This window comes from Malania oleifera, chromosome 1, assembly GCF_029873635.1.
Source record: "Malania oleifera isolate guangnan ecotype guangnan chromosome 1, ASM2987363v1, whole genome shotgun sequence".
NCBI lineage: Eukaryota > Viridiplantae > Streptophyta > Magnoliopsida > Santalales > Ximeniaceae > Malania > Malania oleifera.
This window is the reverse complement of record NC_080417.1, coordinates 65994697-66004696: the sequence shown is the minus strand read 5'-3', so window position 1 is coordinate 66004696 and position 10000 is coordinate 65994697. Positions and strand designations below refer to the sequence as shown.

The following is a 10000-nucleotide window of genomic DNA, read 5'->3' as shown; positions in this document are numbered from 1 at the left end:
CCCGAAGACAGTGTACCACTGCAGAAGCTCCTTTTCCTGTGCTATATAGTTCCGTTCGGAACCCGATAATTTTCTACTTTCAAAAGCAACTGGATTCCCTTCCTAAGAGAGAACTCCCCCTAATGCAAAGTCTGAGGCATCTACTTGCACTTTAAACGGTATTGTCACATCAGGAAGGATTAGCACAGGATCTCCTACAATCTTTTCCTTTAATTCAATGAATTCTGATTAGCACTCTTCTAACCACCCCCATGGTACCCCCTTCCTTAGTAAATTTGTTAACAATACAACTATTCTAGAGTACCCCTCTATAAACTTTCGATAGTAGTTGGCTAGACCCAAGAAAGATCGCAGTTCTCTAACGGATGTAGGTGCTCGCCACTCCTTGATAGTTTTTACTTTAGCTGAATCCATACGTATCTGGCCTTCCTCAATGATATGCCCCAAGAATTTAATACGCTTTTGAGGGAAAGCACACTTCTCCCCTTTTACATATAACTGATTTTCTTTGAGTTTTTGAAAAACCTTCCGAAGATGATCTTTATGTTCTTCTAAGGATGCACTGAAAACCATTATGTCATCAAGGTAAACAACCACAAACTGATCAAGGTAGTCTCAAAAAACTTGATTCGTTAGAGAACAAAAGGTAGCGGGTGCATTTGTTAGCTCAAAAGGCATGACAAGGAATTCAAATGCTCCATACCGGGTGACACAAGTGGTCTTCGGTTCATCTCCCTCAACAATGCGCACTTGATGATATCCCAACCTCAAATCCAGTTTCGTAAAATATCTAGCTATACTTAACTGGTCAAAATATCAGCAATCAGTGGAATGGGATATTTGTCGCGCACCGTCACCTTATTAAGAGCTCAATAATCTACACACAAGCGCAAACTACCATCTTATTTCATCTGAAATAACACTGGGGCCCCAAAAGGTGCTTTTGAAGGACGGATGAACTCTGCTACAATAAGATCATTTAGTTGCCTTCTAAGTTCAGCTAACTCCGGCGGCACCATTCGATAAGGGGCACGTGCTGGCGGCTTTACTCCTGGCAAAATTTCAATTTCGTGGTCAATCTGTCATCGAGGTAGTAAAACCCTTGGTAGCTGTTCTGGGATTACCTCCTTGAACTCTTCTAAAACTTCCTTAATCTCAAGTGGATATTTCCTTACCTCTGCATCTTCTGAGACTATCGGTAGAACCACGAAAGAAGGTTCTCCCCTTTTTACTCCCTTTTTGAATTGGAGAGCTGAAAACAACTTCCTCTCATCGAAATTGCTGTAGGCTGCGGGGACTGCACAAGGTGCACTTCCCATTATCACAAGACAATCCGTCGCTGGGATCGGCATTGAACGTGTCACTTTAAGAAAATCCATCCCCAATATCACATCAAAGTCATCAAGGGGTGCCATAGTGAAATCAATTGTTCCAGACCATGATCCCATTTGGCATGCCACTTTAGGTGCCACCCACACCGTGGTTAACGCTTAAGAATTCACTGCTTTAACTTGCCCACATCTTTATCTACTTGCAATTCTAAATGTTGAGCTTTAGAATCACCAATGAAATTATGGGTGGCCCCTGTATCAATCATGGCTTTCTTTCATTCAAAAGTAGATCAATGTACATTAGTCCCTTCTCCTGAGACTTGTTGTTAGTTACTTGACGCTCTAATGCCCCTAAAAATCTCAATGCTCCCACCATATTCGGTTGTTCTTCTGGGATTACTGTCAGGGTTTCGGTTTCCCCTCGAAGGGCCTTTATAGCATTCAAAGCCTTACGTTCAGGGCACTCTGCCACTCGATGTGGTCCCATGTAGAGAAAACAAGAGATCGGTCGATGCTCTTGACCCCGCGTTCGTCTGCCCCTCCACTCCTTAACCATAGGCGCTCTTTTATCTTTCCAAGAACTATTTGTCTCCCTATCCCTTCCCCCATTTGTGGGCTTATACACTTTATTGGCCTGGAATCATTATTGGCGGACATAGGGAAATTTCGCTTCCCAAAATTATCTGAAAAATCATCCAACCGATTGGTAGCAGCGAGGGCAGAAGAGAGATCACCAGCACCCTGCCGACGTAATTCATTCCTTGCCATGTCTTCAAACCTCGAAGAAAGTGAATTAGTTTGTCTGATTCGGTCATGTCTATAATGTCCAACATCAAGGCTTGGTATTCTCGTACGTAGCTCCTTATTGAGCCGGTCTGTTGCAATTCCATTACTTTGCACTTTGCAATGTACTCCATATTTTTGGGATATAATTGAGTCTTCAATCCCTCCCATGTGTTGATAACACATCTATTGTGCCTAATATCATTCCATTTAGTTCTCCACCACACTTTTGCATCCCCTACCAGGTATACCATTGCCAGATTTACCTGGTCCACTTCAAGATCCACTCGTGAGCATGTGAAGTAGTGCTCCATATCAAAGAAGAAATTATCCAGCTACTTGGCATCTCGCGTACCCCCAAAACTTTTAGGTTCTGGTACCTTCAATCGAAAACTCTCAATTGGATCTGCAACTGGCCTTCGGGCTATTTGTGCCACTGCATTCACTTTCACAGTGATCTCTTGTAAATCCCTCTGGACTTGGACCACCGCGCTTTGGACATTGCCCATCTCCTTCAAATCTTCCTTCAAAGCAGTAATGGACTCCTTAACATCTTTTGCAAGGAAATCAAAATTATTCGTTACCTCCCGTAAAGAGGCCTCAAGCTCTATTGGCTCTCCCCGTTGGGAGGAAAGAGATGGCAATATGCCCTCAATACGTTCCAGCCTACTCTCAAAGGCTTCCAACTGCTCGATACTCTTCTGGAAGGCCTCAGGCTCTCTTGGCCGTTTCTCCAGGGATTTCACACGTGGAATGAATTTTTCAAGTTCCTTAAGTCTCTCTACAACTTTTGATACCCCATAGAGATTTTCTCTAGGGTTTTCTTTAGAGGCCTCAAGCTCTTTTGGCATGCTTTTCTCTTTTATTAATGTTGCCACCAACCCTTGGAGTTCACCGCATGTTCTCTCCAGGGTTACAAGTTTCGTCTCAAGTGCCTTAATGCGCTCCACTTTTCCTGACTTGTTTCTCATATTACCACTCATGGTGCTCTCACACACTATGCTCTCATACCAACTGTCACGGACCCCCAAAAATGGGACTCAAGTAAGGGTCGTGTGGCACTCGTTGAGAGCTCTCCCTCGACAAGTCAGCCAAGTCTCACACGTTCAAGCCTGCAATCACGAGCACCTGGTGAGTCTCAATACTAAAGGAAACCAAGGAACAATAGGATATCACACGAGGAATATATTCTTATACACCGAATATAACAATCAGAGACATCACAATCCAAGGCAACAAAACACCACAATGAAAAGGACTACTTGTATTATTCAACTACAAGAGAATAATCATACAAACGATAACACAGATAATCATATATTCATTCCAAATCCCTAGAGAATACAATTATAGTAGTATCTCACTCCCCCTTTTCCCCATTACATTGTCACTCCCTAACACATGGCTTAGTCTTTGAGACAAGCATATGACTATTGGCAGGATCAACCAGGTAGCATTCCTTACCGACACCAACATCGTATGAGCCTAAAGGCAATCGAAGCAAGTGTCGTCGTCGTGTATTGCATCAAGAAATAAACACTTGGTCAATGGCACATTGGAGTGTAAACCCCATCCCCGCACAAGGTTTTGTATCCGAGAGCACGAGCAATTGAACCCGAAAAAACCATGAGCATAAGACACACAAGTGAAGCGTATGCATGGATCGTAGGGGTTGCTTCTAGGTTCACCATACACCCCGAAAAGAGGTGTATGGCAAAAATAGAGACATCAATCGATAATTCCTTCAACTTAGGTAGGCAACACAGGAATCAATATTTTGCCCAAGGAAGCAATTCACTTGAAGCAAAAATGAAAAAGGAATGCACGAGTACAGTTCTCAGCATAAGCAAAGAGCCAGTAAACCCACACAAACCAATGGCCACTCATACACCATCACGTACACTTGACCACAAACCCGAAAAAATGCAATGTAATTCACTAGGCAAAAAGCCCTACGCAAATATACACACATTAAGTAGGATTGTAGAAGCACCACTAGACGCGACAGCAACATAACCAACAATTCCTCAGAGAACATGCTTCAAGAATGAAAAAGTATAGGGAATGCAAGTAAACACAAATAAGATATTATATTAGCTTTAAATGAAAGCAATCAACATCCAATGTCAACAACATAGGCATCAATGGCTATCATAAAACCAATAAAATAGCTTAATTGTATAAACCACTACACATCAGCGCATGGCCACGAATAGTTGTGTCAATGATAGGGATTTGGTTAACCACATGGCCCAACGATGACAAATCCAAATGCCAACAATGCCAACTACACATCCGCGCATGGCCACGAATGGTTTTGTCAATGATAAGCATTTGGTTAACCGCATGGCCAAACAATGACAAATCTGAATGTCAACAATGCCAACTAGACATCCGCGCATGGCCACAAATGGTTGTGTCAACGATAAGCATTTGGTTAACCGCATAACCCAACGATGACAAATTCGAATGTCAACAGTTTCCACTACACATCCATGCATGGCCACGGATGGTTGACAATGATAAGCATTCGATTAACCGCATGGCCCAACGATGACAAATTCGAATGTCAACAATTCCAACTACACATCTGCGCATGGCCACGAATGGTTTCCAATGATAAGCATTTGGTTTCTACTACACATGCGCGCATGGCCATGGATGGTTGTCAACGATAAGCATTTGGTTAACAGCATGGCGCAACGATGAAAAATTCGATTGTTAACAATTTTCACTGCACATCCGTGCATAGCCACGAATGGTTGTCAACAATAAGCATTTGGTTAACTGCATGGCCCAACGATGACAAATCTGAATGTCAACAATTCTCACTACACATCTGTGCATGGCCACAAATGGTTGTCAACGATAAGCATTTGGTTAACTGCATGACCCAACGATGACAAATTCGAATGTCAACAATTTCCACTACAGATCCACGCATGGCCATGGATGGTTGTCAACGATAAGCATTTGGTTAACTGCATGGCCCAATGATGAAAAATCTGAATGTAAACAATTCCCACTACACATCCGTGCATGGCCACAGATTGTTGTCAACGATAAGCATTTGGTTAACCGCATGACCCAACAATGACAAATCTAAATGTAAACAATTCCCACTACACATCCACGCATAGCCACGGATGGTTGTCAATGATAAAAATTTGGTTAACCGCATGGCCCAACGATGACAAATCTGAATGTGAACAATTCCCGCTACACATTCGCGCATAGCCACGAATGGTTGTCAACGATAAGCTTTTGGTTAACCGTATGGACCAACAATGACAACATGAGTGTCAACGATGCCCAAAGCATGTCAACGAAGGGCCATGCATCCCACCCACCATTGATAGGTGCTTTAGCACCCTCCCCCCCCCCCCCCCCCTAAAGAGCTTTATATGCCATTTTGGGTCAGCACAAGGAAACATCAACTTGTCCGAGGAGTCATACCAGGGTTTTTTTAAGAAGTTGTTAATATATTTAAGATATGTTTTCCATTATAAGAAGGGAATAATAAAGGCTACCTCCAAAAAAAATTTCGAAATTTTCCGAGTTCTGGCGTAATTATTATTAAATTTTGAATTAAAAATAGGTAAAATCCAAGAAAATAGTAAATAAATTTATAAAAATTATGAAAATTTTTGGAGAGGTAGAGTGTAACATTATGAGGCCGTGGATAAATTTTTTTCTTGGTTTTACAATCAAATATGTCAAGAAAAATTCTGAGAAAGTTTGTGTGCATGTGACGCAGTTTGGTTCAGTTTTATGAAGGGAGAGAACAATTTTTGGAAGATGTTTCCTCTTATGGGAAGGGCATAGCAAAGGCTACCTCCAAAAAAAATTTTCGAATTTTCTGGGCTTCGGTGTAGTTATTATTAATTTTTGAATTAAAAATATGGAAAATTCAGGGAAAATAGCAAATAAATTAGGAAAATTATTAAAATTTGTGGGGAGGTAGAGGCTTCCATTTAGAGCCCATGGGTACTTTTATTTTGGGTTTTGAACTCTGTTAAGGCTAGAAACACATCATGGAAGGTAGCGGTGCACGGCGCGCGGGTTTGTTCAATTTTTTTGTGGATAGGCATTCAAGGAGGATGCATCATGGCTTCCTTCCAAGGGGTTTGCTTATCCCCATGATGCTACCCAATGGCCCCACCCACTGATTATGCTAACATGCACCAGAACGAGACGAGGGTGAATCGTGTTTGGTATAAGAAGGCCTTAGCATATCCCCACTAATGATGTTTATTGGAGGAGGGCATACCCTCATTTATATCATGTGGTAGCCACACATACTATGCCATAAACTAGCTCGTGTCGTGTCATGTACTAGCACACTAGGCCATGCACTAACCGAGTCACGCACTAACCATATCATGTCATCTCGTGTCATGTCATGCCGTCACATGTCATGTCGTCTCATGTCATGTCATGTCGTGTCATGTCATGTCATGATGTCTCATGTCAAGTACTAGCCACACACACTAGGCCATGCACTAACCATGCCATGTCATGCCATGCCTTGTTATGCCATGTCGTGTCGTGCCATATCATGTCGTGCCATGCCGTGTCATGCCTTGTCGTCTCATGCCATGCCGTGTTGTGCCATGCCATTCCGTGTCATCTCATGCCCTACCATGACGTGTCATGCCGTGTCATGTCATGTCCTGTCATGTCATGCCCTACCGTGGCCTGCCATGGCCTGCCATGCTGTGTTATGCCATGCGGTGTCATTTCGTGTCATGCCATGCCGTGTCATGCCATGTCGTGTCATGCCATGTCGTGTCATGCCATGTCATGTCATGCCGTCTCATGTCATGGCGTGTCATGACATGACGTGTCATGTCATACCGTGTCATGTCATGTCGTCTCATGTCATGCCGTCTCATGTCAAGTACTAGCCACACACACTAGGTCATGCACTAACCATGTTATGTCGTGTCATGTCATGTACCAGCACACTAGGCCATGCACTAACCATGTCATGTCATGTCATGTCGTTTCGTGTCATGTCATGTCGTGTCATGTCAAGTACTAGCCACACACACTAGGCCATGCACTAACCATGTCATGTCGTGTCATGTCATGTACCAGCACACTAGGCCATGCACTAATCATGTCAAACACTAATCATGTCGTGTCGTGTCGTGTCATGTCATGTCATGGCATGTCATGTCATGCCGTGTCATGTCAAGTACTAGCCACACACACTAGGCCATGGCCATACACTAACCATGTCATGCCGTGTCATGTTGTGTACCAGCACACTAGGCCATGCACTAACGCAAGGTCATGCACTAACCATGTCATGTCGTGTCATGTCATGTCATGTCATGTCATGTCATGCCGTGTCATGTCAAGTACTAGCCACACACACTAGGCCATGCACTAACCATGTCATGTCGTGTCATGTCATGTACCAGCACACTAGGCTATGCACTACCATGTCTTGTCGTGTCGTGTCGTGTCATGTCATGTCATGCCATGTCATGTCAAGTACTAGCCACACACACTAGGCCATGCACTAATCATGTCATACACTAAACATGTCATGCACTAACCATGTCATGTCGTGTCATATCATGTCATGTCGTGTCTTGTCATGTCATGTCATGTCATGTTTTGTCATGTCATGTCAAGTACTAGCCACACACAGTAGGCCATGCACTAACCATGGCATGCCATGTTATGTCATATACCAACACACTAGGCCATGCACTAACCATGTCATGCCATACCGTGTCATTCCATGTCATGTCATGAGGTGCCGTTTCATGTCATGTCGTCTCGTGTCGTGTCATATCATGTCGTGTCCTGTCATGTCATGTTAGGCCGTCTCATATTAAGTACTAGCTACATACAATTGGCCATGCACTAACCATACCATGTCGTGTCTTGCCATGCCGTGTCATGTTATGTCGTGTCATGTCATGCACCAGCACACTAGGCCATGCACTAACTATGTCATGTCGTGTCTTTTCATGTCATGTCATGCCGTGTCATGTCAAGTACTCCATACACACTAGGCCATGCACTAACCATGTCATGTTGTGTCTTGTTATGTGCCAGCACACTAGGCCATGCACTAACCATGTCATGCCATGTCATGTCAAGTACTAGCCACACACACTAGGCCATGCACTAACCATGTCATGCACTAACCATTTCATGTCATGTCGTATCATGTCAAGTACTAGCCACGCACACTAGGCCATGCACTAACCATGTCATGCTGTGTCCTGCCATGCTGTGTCATGCCATGTCGTGTCGTGGCATGCCATGTCATGTCATGCTGTGTCATGTCATGCCGTGTCATGTCATGCCATGTCATGCCATGCTGTGTCATGTCGTGTTGTGTCATGTCATGCTGTGTCATGTCAAGTATTAGACCGTGCACTAAGCATGCCATGTCGTGTCATGTTAAGTCATGTCATGTCAAAGTACTAGCCACATGTGCTAGGCCATGCACTAAACATGCCATGTCATGTCATGTCATGACGTGTAGTAGCCACACATACACTTGGCCATGCACTAAGACATGCCATGTAGTAGCCACACAAACTAGGCCATATTTAAATGTCGATCGCTAGCGTGTGCATAGAAAGTAGGCAGCGGTATGTAGTATGTATGCACTAGGCCATACGGTGACCATGTCTTTATGTCATGCATTAATCATGAGAATGCAGCCTCCGTTTTACAAAGTTAGTGTTTTATCCAATAGGCGCGTTGGTTATGTTACCGGTACATCAACGTTGACATGTCAACGCATCATGTCAATGCATAGGCCATCGATGGCAATCTGAATGTCGACACCACACACCGTATGTCAATGCATAGCCCAATGATGGCAATCCGAATGTCGACACTACACACAACTTGTCAACGCATGGCCCAACGATGACAAATATGGATCTCAACAATGTGTAAGGTCACGCGTGGTTTAGTGTCACCATGCACTATGCCCAATGATGACCAATCCGAATGTCGATGCATGCCAACGCATGTCACTGCATTGCATGGCCCAAAGATGACAAATTCGAATCTCAATAATTCGAAAGGCCACACGTGGTTTAGTGTCACCGTGCACTATGTCCAACGATGACAATCCGAATGTCAACACTGCACACAGCATGTCTACGCATATCACCGCATGGCTATGTAGGAATGTCAACGCTACACACAGAAAACAACGCATCGCCACATATGTGCTCTCGATACCATTCTTTTGTACTTGGTACACTTGAGCATTATGTGCTCTCATTTAAGTTTCAAACCTCTGGCCATTTTGCTTGAATTGGGGAGGGACGAATCGAATCGACATAGGGTTGAATCTTAGTGGATCATGGCAGCAAGGTCACTCTGCCACTTACAATACCCCGTCGTATATTTAATTCGTCTTCAAAGGATTCTACCCACTGCTTGATAGAAATTTTACTTCAAAGGATCAACAGTTCCTCTCGTACTAGGTTGAATTACTATTGCAACACTGTCATAAGTAGGGTAAAACTAACCTGTCTCACGACGGTCTAAACCCAGCTCACGTTCCCTATTGGTGGGTGAACAATCCAACACTTGGTGAATTCCACTTATCCTACACCTCTTAAGTCATTTCACAAAGTCGGACTAGAGTCAAGCTGAATAGGGTCTTCTTTCCCTGCTGATTCTGCCAAGCCCATTCCCTTGGCTGTGGTTTTGTTGGATAGTAGACAGGGACAGTGGGAATCTCGTTAATCCATTTATGCGCGTCACTAATTAGATGACGAGGCATTTGGCTACCTTAAGAGAGTCATAGTTACTCCTGCCGTTTATCCGCGCTTGGTTGAATTTCTTCACTTTGACATTCAGACCATTGGGAAGAAATCACATTGCGTGAGCATCAG

The 10000-nt window shown here is 43.7% G+C and overlaps 1 pseudogene; it reads right to left on the bottom strand.

Moving 5' to 3' along the window:
• Positions 1-9424: 9424 nt before the first annotated feature.
• Positions 9425-10000, bottom strand: part of LOC131147509 (28S ribosomal RNA) — a 2731-nt pseudogene continuing 2155 nt past the window's right edge.